This window comes from Podarcis gaigeae (genome assembly GCF_964106915.1).
Source record: "Podarcis gaigeae genome assembly, chromosome: 4".
NCBI classification, from domain to species: domain Eukaryota; kingdom Metazoa; phylum Chordata; class Lepidosauria; order Squamata; family Lacertidae; genus Podarcis; species Podarcis gaigeae.
Window position 1 is genome coordinate 17,969,502 of NC_139677.1, and position 16,999 is coordinate 17,986,500.

A 16,999-nucleotide genomic window follows, 5' to 3' on the forward strand; every position below is an offset into this window, starting at 1 on the left:
CCATTCCTTGAAAGCTATAAGGACAATATATTTACAAAAGCACTTGTTTTTACCCCTGATGGCTTAAGCAATCTAAGCCCGTAACAAACCCTTTAGAAAATATTATTCTCTAAACTTTCCTGACAACTTGGCCTAATTTAGCCTTTTGAAGATATGCTGAAAAGACACTCCATTATGAATAAAATATAACCAGTCTCCCTGTTTTTTTTCTATATGACCAGCCCTACTTATTTCCAGACAGACTGAATGAAGGCCTGTGCAGTGCATGAGGCAAAATGTTGGCTTTGGACCTGAGTGATCTTGATTCAAGTCCTTGCTCAGCCTGGTTAGTCAAGGACATATTGTTCTGCCTGTTTCCCGAACTTTCGTACTTGATTCTGAGGATTGTATAAACTGATTCTGATGGCCGTGTCTTGTGGATTGGTGTCAGATGCTGTGGCCATCATGGCTATAGCTATAAATGAAGCAGAGATGGGTGTATAGCTCTATCTGTGGAGAACTGGACTATCAAAAGAAGCATTTATATCTCTGAATGACCGGCTTCACACCAGTTGATAACATGTGAAGATGAATGGCATAACGATTCTATGGCCAGGATCTAAAGACCCAGAAAACTAGTTCCCCATGCCCAAAGGGACCTTTAGGCTCCCATTTCTCAAACAGAAGTTGACTACACACAAGATATATAGTTCTTAGTACAGTCATCATTTAAGTGTCAGTGAAAATCACTTTAAAAGGCTCCAAACTCCCTGTAAACGTTGGTGCTATTTCAAAAACCAGAAATACTCGTTTTGCTTTTCTAGTTAAGTGTTTTATTGTGAAATCAGAGTTGCTGGGTGCTCAATAGATTTGACATCATACTTGTAGTTCAATCAAAGCACTGAGAGTTCAAGGTTTCGGGATACTGCCTTTGAATGCACTGTCAGAAGAATTCAGGGACAACCTCCCTTACACTTCCTGCACACACCTTCCCTTCATGCACAGTGAGCAAGTGACAGAACCTCATTACTCGATTCCTTAATGCACTGAGCCAAATATGGTGGATGCACTACAACAGAGCCTCAGGAAATAAACTTCAGCAAAATCTGTATCCTGTGCTTTAAATGTCTCCATTTAGAACTCCAAATATACCTGGTAAATATTAGTAATTGGTTCTTTTTTTGTTTTGTTTTTGTTTTTAGATGATTGTAGGGATTGCCTTTTTGCTGCAATATTTTTGTGAATTACTTGGGATACTGTGCATCAGGTTTCAACCCTTTTTCAAAGGCCTCAAAAGTTAAATCTGTGAATGGGGAGCCAGTCACAAGTGCACATATGCCCTATATACCTTATTGACCCGAATATAAGCCACACCTACAAAATTCGGGGGGGGGGAGAGCGAGAAAAAGGACAATAACCGAATATAAGCCGCTCCCTTAAAATTCCGCAGCCACTCACACCCACATTTGCACTCACACATAAATGGCAAATGTAGAAGAAAATTTGGGGTGTGTTCCATTTTACCGTATGTCTGTTTCAGCAGCGATATCATAAAAGCAATTTTTTATATAAGATGTAAGATCACGAATTTAAGCCGCACTTTAACTTTCCATGGTCAGAATTATTATTTTTTTTTTTTGGGGGGGGGGGGGAATGTGATTTATGTTCAGGCCAATTCAGTGGTGAAACAGAATCTGAAGAATCTTTATTTGCATCAGTCACTAGCCATAGCAATAAAATAAAATAAAATCCACTGTAAATACAGGTAAAAACTTAACTATAGAAAATACATCAATAATCAAATAACAGATCTTATTCTAAATGCCCCCACATACATTCAAGCACGGAAACAATAAGAAGACACCATGCAGTACATGACTTACCATACCCCAAGCTTCAGCAGTTGGGATCCATAATTTTATTGTAAACAAACAACTTTTATATTAATTAAGTGTGAGAGGACTATTACAGAGTAAATGACTAAGGCAGCCCCCCATTTAGACGGAGATGATGTTCCGAGGCATTGCATGCATTGGTGAAATCGCATATACTGTATTTTTCGCTCCATAAGACGCACCAGACGACAAGACGCACCTAGTTTTTTGAGGAGGAAAACAAGAAAAAAAAAAAATTCTGAATCTCAGAAGCCAGAACAGCAAGAGGGATCGCTGCGCAGTGAAAGCAGCAATCCCTCTTGCTGTTCTGGTTTCTGGGGTAGCTGCGCAGCCTGCATTTGCTCCATAAGACGCACACACATTTCCACTTACTTTTTTAGGAGGGGAAAAGTGAGTCATAGAGCAAAAAATACAGTAATTGAAACCCATTGAAAAGGCCTGCAAACAGCCTTTACACCCCCCTGCTCTGCTCTGCTCTACCCCTGCTGCGTCCTTTTAGTGATGTCTTTAGGATGTTTCCAGGTCACTTCTGAGTTCGGTGTGATGTGTGTATACATGGTCGCGCACATATTGGATGCACGTAATAAGTAAACGCAGTGAGAAAGAAGGTGGATTGGATCTAGGTAGCAATTGTTAATGTCAGTCAGATGAATGTAAGGTAGCCTCCCTGAAGTTTACCCAGGATGAGGATAAAATGGAGATAGTAGCCAGTTTTCTTCAACACACAGTGAGGATTCATGGATGTTATACATGTATTTTAATTGTTAGATGCAGATTTTGATGAGTGATTGTATTGTACCGAACCTTTCTGAATGTTGTCTATATGCCAATAAAGGGTTGAGATTGAGGTGGTACAAGTAAACAAGAATAGCCTTATTATTATTTGTGAGTCAACAGTAAATGCAGTAAATGTCTTGTTTCTATTCTAATGGCACATGAATGCTTAGAAAATATTTTTCTTGTGTTTGTTGTACGTTCATGCATCCAAGATGGAATGGATCCATGGAGGGCTTAGTTCCGGAAGCTTCATTTTGACTTCATGTGAGGTGCTTACAAAACTTGAAATCAAATGAGGAGCAGGCTCAAGGTGACTTATTTTCTTGCAGCACGAAAATGCATCTGTGACAGCTGTTTGGCAAGTTGGCTTTGTCAGCTGCACCTCTGCCTATCTGTTTCAAGCTGCAGCTAAGTTGTGGGATAGCAGCACAGCAGCATCCTACCTTGTCCTAACTTCCACACCCAGCTCAACCCAGATCTGCTTGGCACATGTTGGTGATCTCCTTTCTGGATGCCAGCAGCTACAACTGACTCTGTTTTCACGTCCTAGGACCCTTGTACCTACGGGACCGCCTATCCCGGTATGCCCCAGGGAGGCCCTTAAGGTCCATAAATCGCAACATCCTAGAGGTCCCAGGCCCTAAGGAAGCCAGATTAGCCTCAACCAGAGCCAGGGCCTTTTCAACTCTGGCTCCGGCCTGGTGGAACGCTCTGCCTCATGAGACCAGGGCCCTGCAGGATCCGATTTCTTTCCGCAGGGCCTGTAAGTTCTTCTACCTGGCCTTTGGCTTGGAGTCAATTTGATTTCCTCCCCCTCTTTCTTTTTCTTTTTTCCTCCTGTGATGAGGCTGCATTTTAATTGTTTTAATGTTGTATTCTAATCTTGTTTTTAAGTTGTATTCATTCAACTCATTTTTATTATTGGTTGTTGGCCGCCCTGAGCCCGGCCTTGGCTGGGGAGGGCGGGGTATAAATAAAATTTATTATTTTCATTGGGCAGGTGGGAAGAGGTGGGACCAGCTATCCTGCGACATACCGAGGTCCCTTGTGCTAAGTTGGTTCCAGAGAAGGGAGTTCCAAAAACCAGGGAGGGTGGAAGAATTTCTCAGAAGGGGAACTTGGTGCCAAGCCCTCCCGGGCTTTGAGGAGCAGCAGAGCTGTTTCTCATCCTATTTTGCCTCTTGATACATTCATGAACCATCATTCTCTTGATTAACATTGTGATCTTCAGCTGGCTATCAGACTTTTGTTCTTATGGGCTAAGATTTAATTTCTCAATAATTCACACGGGATATGAAAGCCCTTTTTAATTAACTTTGTTCCATAAACAAATGAGTAACCCACCCCACCCCCTTCATGATCAGCTCTGCTTCCTTTCTAAAATTGCCATGGTAGCTTTAATATGTCAATAATAATAGCGCTGACACAAATCCATTACCTCTATCTATTGTGCCTCAATTCGAAATGAGATTTTGTTACATCATTTAATGTTAATACCCACAGTAAGTGTGGATGAATGTTAAAGGTCTCCTGTCCCCTAAAATGGCAAATGCAAAAAAGCTTTGCAAATAGTTTTAGGCATGTCTCCTAATCTGCAGTCCAGACACTCATGTAGAATTCACTGTATTATTAACTTTCAGTACAAAGGTAAACATGTCTACTTAGAAGTAACTCTCTGTATTTAATGACCTGCATAAGAAGAGCAGCCAAGTCAACAGTAGCCTGTGAAGTCATGTATGGTGCAGATTTACAGTAACAGTGCCTGGTTTTAGTCCCTGACTAAGACTGCAAAAAGTGGAGGGGAGAAACAAGATGTCTGCCATTGTGTACAGCTGCTGGGCTTTCTTCAGTTTTGTGACCTGTGGAGGCTTGTTCTAGAGGCTGGATGAGGGATGAAAGAAAAGAAATGGTTTCTTCATGCAAAATTGTATCCAGCTGATCTATGGTTCCCGATAGTTCTCTCTCTTTATTTTTCTCTTTGGAGTCTCTGTCCTTCACTACCTCTTAAAAAAGTTTTCACAGTAGTTTTGGCTGAAGTCTTCGGAGACAATGTCCTGATGCAGAAGAATGTCAGAAGAAATCTATGTTGACAGCACTTAATTAGTCAAGATGATAGCCTATGGAGATGACATTAAAATGTCAAATTATGTCTGTAGAGATAGTGTGACGATGTCAAGACGATGGCCAAAAACTATAGGATACATTCAGGGAATCTGCTAGAATGCCAGAGCTAGAATTATGTAAATTAATTATTTCAATAGCACCTATATATATATCCCTAGCTTGGAGCATTTAAAAAATAATAAGTGTGTGTTTTTTCTCAAAACAGTGTCATGACATTTTGACACGGACCATATTTCTTCTCAAGCACATACAGTTGCCAACTGAGCTGTCCAGAATTTAGGGATCATCCAGAGTTTTAGTTTCTAGAAAGAAAAAGGGGGAGCCCATTCTGCACCCTATATTTTTCTTCCATCCACATTTATGTAATTTTAAAAGTTTCATTGGTTTGGGTGCACGAGTGCTGTGTACCAAGAGTTTATTTTATTTACTTAAAACCATTTTTAATCTGCTTAATAGCTAAAATATCTCCAAATCTGTAAGAACACACATACACAATGTAAAACAGTATGAAAAACGGGGATTGAAAACAAAACAAAAATTCCCAATTTTAATTTTATGGGTCTGGGAAAGCTGGGACAAAATGGTATGCCTTTACAAGACATCTGAAGCAACTGATGGGTGGTGCATCATAAGTAGCAAAGGGGAAAGCATTCCAAAGTCCAGGGAAAAGGGTGAAAAGTACTTGCTTTCAGGTCACTATCCTTTGATAAGAATAAGGTTTGGTGCCACAAGTAAATTTTTGCCAGGTGATCAAAATGATCTCACAAGTGTATACAGGGGCAAGCAACCCATTCCTGAGTTATCCAGGGCTGTATACATTAGTAACAAAACATTGAACATGACTCAGTGGCTAATCAGCAGCCAGCAGAGTTCCCTCTGTACATGTGCAACATGTGCACATCCACTCAGCCTGGCCGCAGCATTCTGTGGAACAGTTTGTTTCATTAGACATATTGTGCTAAGCGCATATTGGGTAGAGAGAGCCATTCCAGACATTTACCTAAATCTCAAACTGTGCAAACCTTGTATCCATCCACCTGCATGCACATTGGCCCTGACTTTCCTGCATTAAATGGGTAGGCTTGTAAGGGACTCGTACTTGTTTCACTTGAATGGGAGTAGAACCCTCCTCGTGATTTGGGACACTGCATTATCAGGAGCAGTGGAAAGTTTGAAATGGGCACCATGGTCAACACAGCCACTGTTGGTATTACTCGGTGTTGCAGTGATGCTAATAGAGTACCATGGCTGGCTTCCTGTCTCATGTCTGGAGTCACATGGGGGCAGCCATAGGTGCACTGAAAACAGACATGCCTCATTGTGCAATGTCACAGTTGCCAGCCCAGCCTTGCTAATTGCCTGAGATGGGCTCATTGCAACAATATACATTTGGCAGGGTGTTGCGACCTGATCCCAGCTCTTTGATGGCAGTATTTTAAGGAAGGGATTCAAGCACATACTGGGAATTTAGTGTTATACAATCGAAGTGGATGAAAGTGCTCTTTCATTTTAGAGTAACAAAAATGCCAGAGAGAGAGAGGGAGAGAGACCTTTCCCAAACATCTCCAAAGCAAATCAGGATGAATGGCCATTGTTCTGTAATCACTCCACAAATTTCTATAACCTAACCTCCATACAGGGGGACGCGGGTGGTGCTGTGGGTTAAACCACGGAACCTAGGACTTGCCAATCAGAAGGTCGGTGGTTCAAATCCCTGCAACAGGGTGAGCTCCCGTTGCTCTGTCCCAGCTCCTGACAACCTAGCAGTTTGAAAGCAAGTAGTGCAAGTGCAAGTAGATAAATAGGTACCACTCTGGCGGGAAGGTAAACGGTGTTTCTGTGTACTGCTCTGGTTCGCCAGAAGCGGCTTAGTCATGCTGGCCACATGACCCGGAAGCTGTACGCCGGCCCCCTCGGCCAGTCAAGCAAAATGAGCACCGCAACCCCATTAGGTCATGACTGGACCTAATGGTCAGGGGTCCCTTTACCTTTAACCTCCATACAAGCTTTGTGCAAGCAAATCAAGATCAGTGTACAGTACCAGAAAACAGGTTTTCTGGAGGAGCCCATAATGTTTCTTGGAGGAATGAAATAATTTAGTGTCCCACACCACCCCTCAATTCTATCTGCCCCACCCTGCCTTGCCATTTCCCTCACTCCACCTCCACTTAGTCCCCCTCTTTTGTTTGCTTATTCACCTCTTTGCTTTTTCCAGTTTCAATGGCCACAATCCCTCCCCCACCTCTACCTTCCTCTGCGCTACCCCTTCCAGACTTTGCTTGTACACCATCGCTTCACTCCCATCATTGCTCCTGCTTCTTCCACTTAGTTGCTTCTGCTCTCACTTCCTTCCTATCCTTTATTGTCTGTTCATTTGCCTCAACTCTACTCCTCTTGTTCTCCTTCCACCATCTTCTGCACTCATCTCCAGTCATTTCAGTTCAGTGGCATGAAGAGACTTCGTTAAATGCCTCATTGGGTTGCAGATGCATTCAACATTCTCTGCTCATTTCCCTTTTCTTGATGCAGCTACAAGCAGATAATACAGCACTCCTCTTTAGGGTTATTTTTATTCGTTATGTCTAGAAACCTTGAAACTATGTGTTTCCAAACACCTCCCTTCATTGCTGCTTGGTGGTCCAGTTTGGCTACAAAGTGTGTTCTCCTTCCTGGAGAGCACGTGTTGCGGTGGGGTCTGGCATGCCACCCCCTTGTTGCTGGGCGGGATCCTTTGGATAGCCATTAGCAAGGATTGGGTAGTTTCCTGTTACTAGGGAAATTTTGATGTTGCCAATTAAGGGGAAGGGCTAAAAGGTTTTAAATGTAAGATACGCAGCACTGATCGTTCTCTTTGCTGTGTACATCGGAACACCCGCCCACCCTTCCTAGGTATTGGTCTTTGCATTGACCTTGCTATGCCTGTCATGGAGTCATCTGCTTTGGGGGCAGGAGCCTGTTAGGAATTTTGTCCAGTTGGCTGGTGCCATCTGGTTTTTGCCTACTGCGTAGCAAATCGTCACAACTTGTAAGGTTGTGGTTAGGCATTGGTTAAAAAATTGGTTGGTGGAGGGGTATGGATTGGCGGTGTCTGCCCCAATGCTGCTGCTGCTGCAAGGGAATTCCGTTAAAGGAATCCAGGGGCTTGCCATCCTTTCATCCAAATCCCTGGTTGGGGCTTGGGCAGCGCAAGCCCCTGGGAGCATGCGCAGGGAGGTGAGGGTCTGGTGCTGGGCTCCATGCTCTCCCCAATATTGCTTTCCCTGACTGGCTTTCGCTGGAATCCGGAAGTCAGTCCTGTCCCGATGGCGGTGACAGATAGTCGGAACCAAGCCTAAGCAACCACTCACTTTTATATATTTTAATAAAGTTGTGGCCAAAATTATGCCAAAAACCTTAAACAAAAATTATGTGTGAATTGTGATTTATTTGGGGGTGGCTCTCAGCATACATGAAAATAGTTCTGCATTAGAAGGAATTATATTTGTGTTGGAATAAAGCAGTGTGGCATGGCCTTTAGAGCAGATATTTTCCTTCATAACAGTACACTGGCTGGCATAAATCTTCATCTCAAGACAGAACTATCATTTCTTTTGAATTCACCTTTCTGAAAACAAAAGGAACAGTTGGAGTCACAACAATCCCCTCTGCTGGAATACTTCCAAGCCTTTATATGCCAAAAAAAAACTGGTGCACGTGCTCTGCTCTGCAACTTTGGGCTCCTTTAGAGAATTACTTCATCCATTACAAATTCATGGTGACTATAATAGCAAGTTAGACCATATCAAACAGGGCTCAATTTCAATAGGGCTCAATAGAATAACACTTGCGCCAAATAATGGACCCTTCTGTAGTGTAATTATCTGCATCTGTTCTGACCCTGTCTTCATTTAACCTAAATTACGGTATCTTTATGGCTAAAGAATATGGTAGTTAGCAGGAGCCATCTTTGCACCAACAGGGCAAGTGGATACAAATTGGAGAGAAAGGCCTTGAAGAGTTGTATAGGAAAAGATTTTTTTTTGGCAGATATAGCTTGTCACATAATGGTGAAAAATCTTTCGAAATCATCTTCTCTATACATTTAGTCAAGATACAGGGACCCTGTCCTCCTTTACATTTGGTCATCCTAGCTGCAGTCAAAAAATAATAATCCTTCAATTTGCTTTTTAAGCACAGGTGTATTAAACCTTTCATACTTTCAACATCCTGAATGCTAGCATTGTATTGGGGCTGGAGGGTTGCACTGATCCACAAAAGGAGATGTGCAGTCTTCACCACACTGACAGGAGTCTTGCAGTTCCTGAATTGTGATTGCAATCTATTGTGTATATTACACACAACTGCCCATTCAATGCCCAGAGCAGGCTATTGTGCATCATGCCATGTGCATCATGTTCCCCATTCAAAAGAACAGACTAGGCAATTGGATATGTTAAGATCCCACACCTAATGGTGCTCTGAATTGCTGCAGCACAATTGACGAAATGGTATAGAACTCGTCTTCTTCCCCCTCCCCCCCCTTTTTTTTGACCAGGGGAGGGTGAAATCCATGGAATTTGTTTGTAAAACTATTGCTTGCTGAGACCAATTATCAACGTCAAATGTGCAGTTGTCACTTTGGAAACAGGAAATTGCAGCTCTTTGGCAATCCTAATTTTAGGCCACTTCAGTATTGGCATATGTGGATTTGGGTCTGTAGGAATCATGTGGTCTGTCTCTCTCATACTCATACCCACTTTGCAAACTAATGTGACATGAATTCATTGATGTCACTTCTGCCCCTTCCATATTCTGTGCAGCCCACTGAAGGATTGGTTGAATTATTTTACATGGGAAAAATGAATTAAAATAAGCAATGCTATCACAGACTAGCTGTCAAGTAAGATAAAAGTCAAATGCTGACCCTAGAAACGAAAGATGATATGGAGCCCAGTCTTAAGTATGTTAGTTAAGTAATTCCCACAGTGTTCAATTGGTGTTATTCTCAAGTTAGTGAGCGCAGAATTACCCCCTAAAGCTGCAGTCCTATACATACTTCCTGTTGCTGTTGCTGTTGTATAAATTTGTACACCACCCTTCATCTGAATATCACAGGGCATTTTACAACATAAAAGTACAAAATGAGAACACAAAATACATAACAAAAGAACTCCAAACTTTTCCCATAAACACATTTAAAAGACCACTGATTTTTTTAATCTGCTAAATGCCTAGAGAAATATTTTTGCCTGGTGCCTAAAGATATATATAGATGGTGCCAGGTGAGTTTCCCTGGGGAGAACATTCCACCAATTGGGAGCCACCGCAGAAAAGGTCTGTTCTCATATTGCCACCCTCCTGACCTCTTGTGGAGAGGGCATACGAAGAAGGGCCTCGGATGATGATCACAGGGTCCAGAATGATTAAAAGGGCAAGACACGGTCCTGGAAGTATTGCAGTCCTGAGCCATTTAAGGCTTTATAGGTCAAAACCAGCACTCTGAATTGGGCCCAGAAACTGATTGGCAGCCTGTGCAGTCAGGCCAGGATCAGTGTTATATATTCAAAAAGTCTTTCCTGAGTGAGCAACCTGGCTGCCAAATTCTGCACCAGCTGAAGTTCCTGAACCATCTTCAGAAACAATTCTATATATAATCTAACCTAGAAGTTGGTAGAGCATAGACAATGGAAGTTAGGCTTTCCCTGTCCAGATGGCAGCACAGCTTGGCCAAAGCTTAGAGAAGACACTCCACACCACCGAGGCCACCTGAGCCTCAAATGATAGCAGATGATCCAAGAGTGCCCCCAAGCAATGTACCTGCTCCTTCAGAGGGAGTGTAACCCCATCAAGAGCAGGCAACCTCCCACCCATCTGGTCTAGAGAACAACCCACTAAGAGTGCCTCAGTGTTATCTGAACTGAGCTTCAGTTTGTTGGCTCTCTTCCAGTCCATTACTGAGGCAAGACACTGGTCCAGCACTTCCACTGCCATACTTGTTAAGGAGAAGAGCTGTGTGTCATCAACATATCGCTAACAACATACCCCAAAACTCCAGATGACCCCACTCAGCAGTTTTATGTAGATGTTAAACAATATAGGGGATAACATTGAACTCTAAGAAGCACCACATTGAAGGCTTGACAGGGCCAAATAACACTCCCAATACATCACCCTCTGGAAATGAACATCCAGGTAGGATCATAACCAACACAAAACAGTGCCACTCCAACTCAGATAGTTGCTCCAGAAGCATACCGTAGTGAATGGTATTGAAAGCCACTAAGAGACTGAGGGGAATTAAAATGAACATATTTCTGCTGCCTCTCTCTTTACAGAGGTAATCGTACAAGGTGAACAAAGCAGTTTTTGTGCATAAACCAGGCCTAAGCCCCAACTGAAATGGGTCTGGAAAATCAGTTTCCTCCAATATCTTACTTCTGACCAAACATTAATATGATGGTGTCGCTCTTAATCATTTAACAGTGCATCTCTTTTCTCTTCCCCAACCACAATTGTCCTCTGTTCATCTCTCTCAGCAGACTATGTGTTAACAATATTCAGAAGTATATCAATGCTGCAATGCACTGCAGATATCCCACTTTCCTACCGTTTCCTATTACAGAAGAAAACACACTTGTGTCTAGTAAAAGCCACCAGTGGATAACTGAAGCTCAAATTGAAAACTCGGTAATGGTGCCATTTTTATTAAAGTATTTTTCTTGCACCTCTGCTCCTTGGCTATGTCGCATAGACCAAAGAGATCTCAGACATTTTTCGTCTTAATAGAGCTGCCATGAATGGGGGCGACAGTAGGAATGATAGTTGTGCCCAGTGCACAGACCATTCCAATAAATGGCCAATCTCATTTCCTCCCAAACATAGCAGTGCCTTGCCTTGCACACTGCAAGTCTGATCCCTGTTTTCTGAGTGACTTTTTGGATAGGCATAATTTAAAATGGAAAAAAATTCTCAGGTACCAAGCCTAATGTCATCATGTTGTGTGGCATGGACTTTAGTTTTATGTTCTGCTTACTTATTTGATTTTTTTTTAATTTAAAAAAACACACTTCACCAATAAGATCCAATGGCAATTTACAGTATTTAGTGAGAACAATGGAAAACCCAATGAAAGCATTCAAATAGAAAAATATGCACAGCAGGAATGAGAAACATCAGAGAAAGTATTTAAAATAAACTTAAGTGACAAAAGGCTGTGCTAGTGCAGGAATACGCTTGTTCTGAAGTGTAATGTTTTATGGGGTATTTCGTTGCAGAAACAAGATCAGGAAAATCCGTGGAACTCTTGCTGGACTGTCTCATTTCAGATTTCAGGCTGGTTCAGTAAATTACTGGCTGCAGGCAGAGAGACCCCACTGCCCCCTTGCTCCTCTGCTCAACAGTAAAATATTGTGCCCTAGAACTTGTTATAAAGGTAAAGGTAAAGGGACCCCTGACCATTAGGTCCAGTTGTGACCAACTCTGGGGTTGCAGCGCTCATCTCGCTCTATAGGCCGAGGGAGCCGGCGTTTGTCCGCAGACAGCTTCCGGGTCATGTGGCCAGCATGACTAAGCCGCTTCTGGCAAACCAGAGCAGCACACGGAAACACTGTTTACCTTCCCGCTGGAGCGGTACCTATTTATGTATTTGCACTTTGACATGCTTTCGAACTGCTAGCTTGGCAGGAGCTGGGACTGAACAATAGGAGCTCACCCCGTTGCGGGGATTCGAACCGCCGACCTTCTGATTGGCAAGTCCTAAGCTCTGTGGTTTAACCCACAGTGCCACCCGCATCCCTTATTTGTTATACTTGTTATACTGGTACCCAATAACCTGACTTTGCATTATACTCCCCATGTGACAGCTCCACCAGTGGAGAATTCTGAAGGTTTTCCTACCAAATGGCTGCAGGCTGGGTATATCTATACACACTTTACCTGCCTCTTGATGGTCCTGCAAATCTCACTGATCTACTGCAGATCTCACTGATCATGCCAAGAAGCAGCATAAAAGCTGCAAGGGTCAATGCTGCTGGGAAATGATGCAATATCAATGACTTGCTGTCTGCTAGAGGAGCCCACTAGGTACCACTTTAACCTGCTTTTCATGTCTGTAAATAATACAGATATTACAATGGCATTGGTGTTTCAGTGCTCTCTCATCCACAGGAAATTAAACTCTGCAGCTCTACCTCTTGGGACAGTGGGAAGCATGCTGTGATATTTATAATGATTTAATCACCAGTTCAAAGTGCTTCCCAGCATTCACATAAATCCAAACAAATAGCACACCACAGACCTGAATTTTTTGGTGGGAGCATTTGTTTGTTTGTTTCAGGCACAGGTTTTAACTTAGTTTGCTAGTTGGTTTACTTACCAATTTATTTTGGAGGAAGCAATTCTAAAACAGATGGATTTTCTGTTTTGGCCACCTAGGGTGTAAATTCAAATAGATTACAATGGAAGCTGCTGAAGAATGTATGTTAGACTTGCTATGCACAAATGTTTGTGTGTTTGTTTGTCCTGGCAAACAGTGCACAATAGCAGAGAGCAAGGTTGGATTTAGCAGATTCAACATTTTAAAATAGAATATGTTCTCCTGACAGTTGGAAAACAAAACAACAGCAGAGTAAGAGAGAGACTAATAAATGCTGTAAGTTACCCATAATATTGCTGCATGCCACCCTAGTCCCCAAGCAGTGCGAAATTCCAGGCGTTCAAAGCATATACCCAGGGTTCAGTTTCCTTGGAATGAGGGACAGTGGAGACTGTGGTATCTTTATGATATATGGTTTATTTACACATATGTATAACCTGAGCCTATGATGGAGGGCCACACAGCATTAACATCCCAAGAGGTCTTGCTTCTCCCATAGTCACAGCCTTAGATTCAAATTGAAATCAAGCATTGGTCTTTCCCAGTCTTGTCCCTCAACCTCTGCATTCCAGGCAACAGCTCCCAGTCAAACAATGGAGTGCAGCTGGGCAGCTGTATCTCACTCAGCCAATGATGGAGGCAGGTCTTTCCTTGTTTGCAGGTTTCAGGCAGCAGCTCCCACTGATGCTCCCTGAGCATCCTTGAACTTTAGAAGATCTGAACTGAAATCACACTCCTGTCCTGATCACGAGCAGGAGCTCACGGGGCAGGCTGCAGGAACACAAATAGTTCTAAACATGCAGTATAATTTTCCACAACAATGCATTCTAATTTGCCATGATAATCCCACCCCTCAATACTTTCAGGCTTACTATGTCTCATTCATGTGGGTAGAACAAACCATATTGCATCACTCTTGTCTTTATCTGGGTTTATCTCTTAAAAGATTAGAATGACCTCTGTAGTGGGTATCTGGAAGAATTACCAAACTTTTAGAGGTTAACTTTTGGTTTTTGCTTTTTTAAAAACAAACTGAAACTCCTGCATGTATGTAAAATACATACACAAAATTTTCATTTTTTATTGATTGGCCGTTAGCTCCCAGACTAGCAAATCTATTTTGCTCAAGCGCCTATAGTCTGTTATGCATTCTCAGAGCTGCAATGGCGACCAATTCAATCTATCTTGGCACAGCTGTTACTTTTCACCTGAAAGGTTATTTACTGTACGGTGGAGTACAGCATAATGGTCACTAACTCCATAAGGATAGTGAATCCACACACTTCACAATGTATAGGGAAATGTCATCAATATTTTTGACAGCCCTCAAGGGCATCATTTACATCAAAACGCTGTGTAGGAGTTATTCTGAAATTACCTCAGATAGAGATAGTGGTTACAGCATGTATTTGTTCTGCTCTTGACATTTACACTTGTAAATGTTATTTAAAGATTTCTCCCCCCAAGCTTCTTGCTGAAGGTGTCTAATAAATCTTGGCTTATTCAGCTATATCTGGAAAAAAAAAGTTGATTATAACAATATGGTCGAGTAAGCATAATAGCTTAAGGGGTGTTGATTTCCTTGGCCTTCGACATGAATTTGGGTTAGCTGGAATTGCCAGTATAATCTAGTAGGGTTATTTTATCTGCAGTAACAATTGCTGTCATAGCCTTTGTCCCTATGAAAATAAATAACTACTTATTTTTCATATGGGCATTTCTGAGACCATTTTTGTTTGTTTTGGGCACCTATGTCGAGGCTTCTCATATCTACACAGGGCACCTCTCAATCAAAACTGCTTAAATATTATAGAATGATATGTCTTAACAATAAATAATAAGACCTTGCTTTGACACAATGTTCAAATATTTTCACAATTCTTTCTGACTCTGCCCTAGGAGTTCAGGATGCACTGCAGTCTCCTTTTATACTTACAACTTGATCAGATAAGTTAGCTGTTCAACATCATGGGGCAGGAGGGAGAGACTCATCATTGAAAGCCCATACAGCCCTTGGTGAACTTCAAGGCACTCGTGCATTTTATCTTCTTTGGCAATCACTCGTAGCGGAGTAATATTGTCTTCCATAATCATGGTTTTAACAGTGAGTCCGTAAGTGACTGTGGAGGCCAATTCTGGATCCACACATCCTTCCACAGTGGGGTCATAGGTTTCCGGGTTGGAGTTGATCATGGTGAGGGTTTGCCAAGTATGCCTTTCTCTTAGCGTGTTTCTCCCTTTCATCCTGTGTTCGACCATCTTCAAAACCCCTGACACCTTTGGTAAAGGCTGTTCTCCGATTGGAGTGCTCGCAGACCAGTGTTTACCAGTTGTCAATGTTTATATTTTTAAAGATTTGCCTTGAGAGAGTCATGAGATTATCATATCCCAAGTAGCAAACTCCCTTGATATGAGCCCTGTGGCATTTGCCCTCCTAGGTGGGTCATAAGGAAAGGGTTAAATGAGTGTGAAGTGATTGGCCAGTGCGAACCCAAGGGGAGGAGTTAGAGTTGGAGTTGTTTGGAAGTCAGTTGGGAGTTGGAGAAGAAAGAGGGAGGATAAGTCTGTGGGTTGCTCGAGTTGTGTGATGAGAGAGTGAGAGAAACTGATAGAAGGAGACAGATAGAGAGTTGGGATAATCAGTTAGCAGTTATTAGGAAAGGTATAAGCCGGTGTAGAAACTAAGATCAAGAAACTGACAAGAAAAATGATCTGAAACCATAAACTTGTTAAGGCTTATAAAATAAACTTGCTTACTTGATTTAATGTTAACCACTGTCTGGACGCTGTATGTACCCGAGAGAAATGGGTTGGTGGCAGCAGGAAAGCAATCACAGTGGTGGCACAGGGATCAATAGACCATCAAACGTCCGGGGACCCTGTGTGATCGCCACAAGCCCCTTCAGACAAGAAGATCTTGCAACACCCACAAAACGTAGAAATGAAGACATCCTCATTGCTATGTCCAAAACAATCTGTAGGATCACAACGTCAAAGTCTGCCAAAAGGCGATCAAAGGTGCAAGTCAGACGCGGTATAAGTCAGCCCATGCACTCCAGGGACCAGCAGCTCACAGTTAATGGACTATGGGAGCTAGTCTAGTCTCCTAAAGAGTCCAAAAGCCATCCCACCTCCTTTCCAAAGCCTGCCTGGCTTTGAGAAGGAGGCAGCATGGCTTCAGCATCCTGTCAGAGACTTGGCACCTCTTTCCCAAAGCCTGGGAAGTTTCTGTCTGGCTTAAGGAGGAAGGTGCGATGCTCATACATATGACATCAGGACATCGCGACGTCACACATGCAATGTTGTCCTAACCAATCTCCCTCGCAAGTTGGTGCCTCTGGCCCTAACTGTTCCCCTGTGAAAAAATTGATCACACACCACTGCCAGGGACAGTGATATGCAACAAGAAGGTTACATTGCTTTATTCCACATTTTTGAGGAGTTCAGTCTATGTCCTGGCTTTTAGATCCATGTCCGACTCTTTGTGACCCCATGGAACAGAGCACGCCAGGCATGCCTGTCTTCCTCTGCCTCCTGCAGTTTGGTCAAACTCATGTTTATAGCTTTGAGAACACTCTCCAAACATCTCATCCTCTGTCGTCCCCTTCTCCCTGTGCCCTCAATCTTTCCCAACATCAGGGTCTTTTCCAGGGAGTCTTCGCTTCTCATGAGGTGGCCAAAGTAGTGGAGCCTCAGCTTCACGATCTGTCCTTCCAGTGAACACTCAGGGCTGATTTCCTTCAGAATAGATAGGTTTGATCTTCCTGCAGTCCATGGGACTCTCAAGAGTCTCCTCCAGCACCATAATTCAAAAGCCTCAATTCTTTGGCAATCAGCCTTCTTTATGGTCCAGCTCTCACTTCCATACATC

The 16,999-nt window shown here is 42.7% G+C and overlaps 1 long non-coding RNA gene across 1 annotated transcript; it reads left to right on the plus strand.

Moving 5' to 3' along the window:
- The first annotated feature begins 2,498 nt into the window (after positions 1 to 2,498).
- Positions 2,499 to 4,576, plus strand: LOC310843000. The gene is made up of 2 exons (XR_014563436.1): positions 2,499 to 2,961; positions 3,652 to 4,576. It is a non-coding gene; the product is annotated as an uncharacterized lncRNA (long non-coding RNA).
- Positions 4,577 to 16,999: the final 12,423 nt, after the last annotated feature.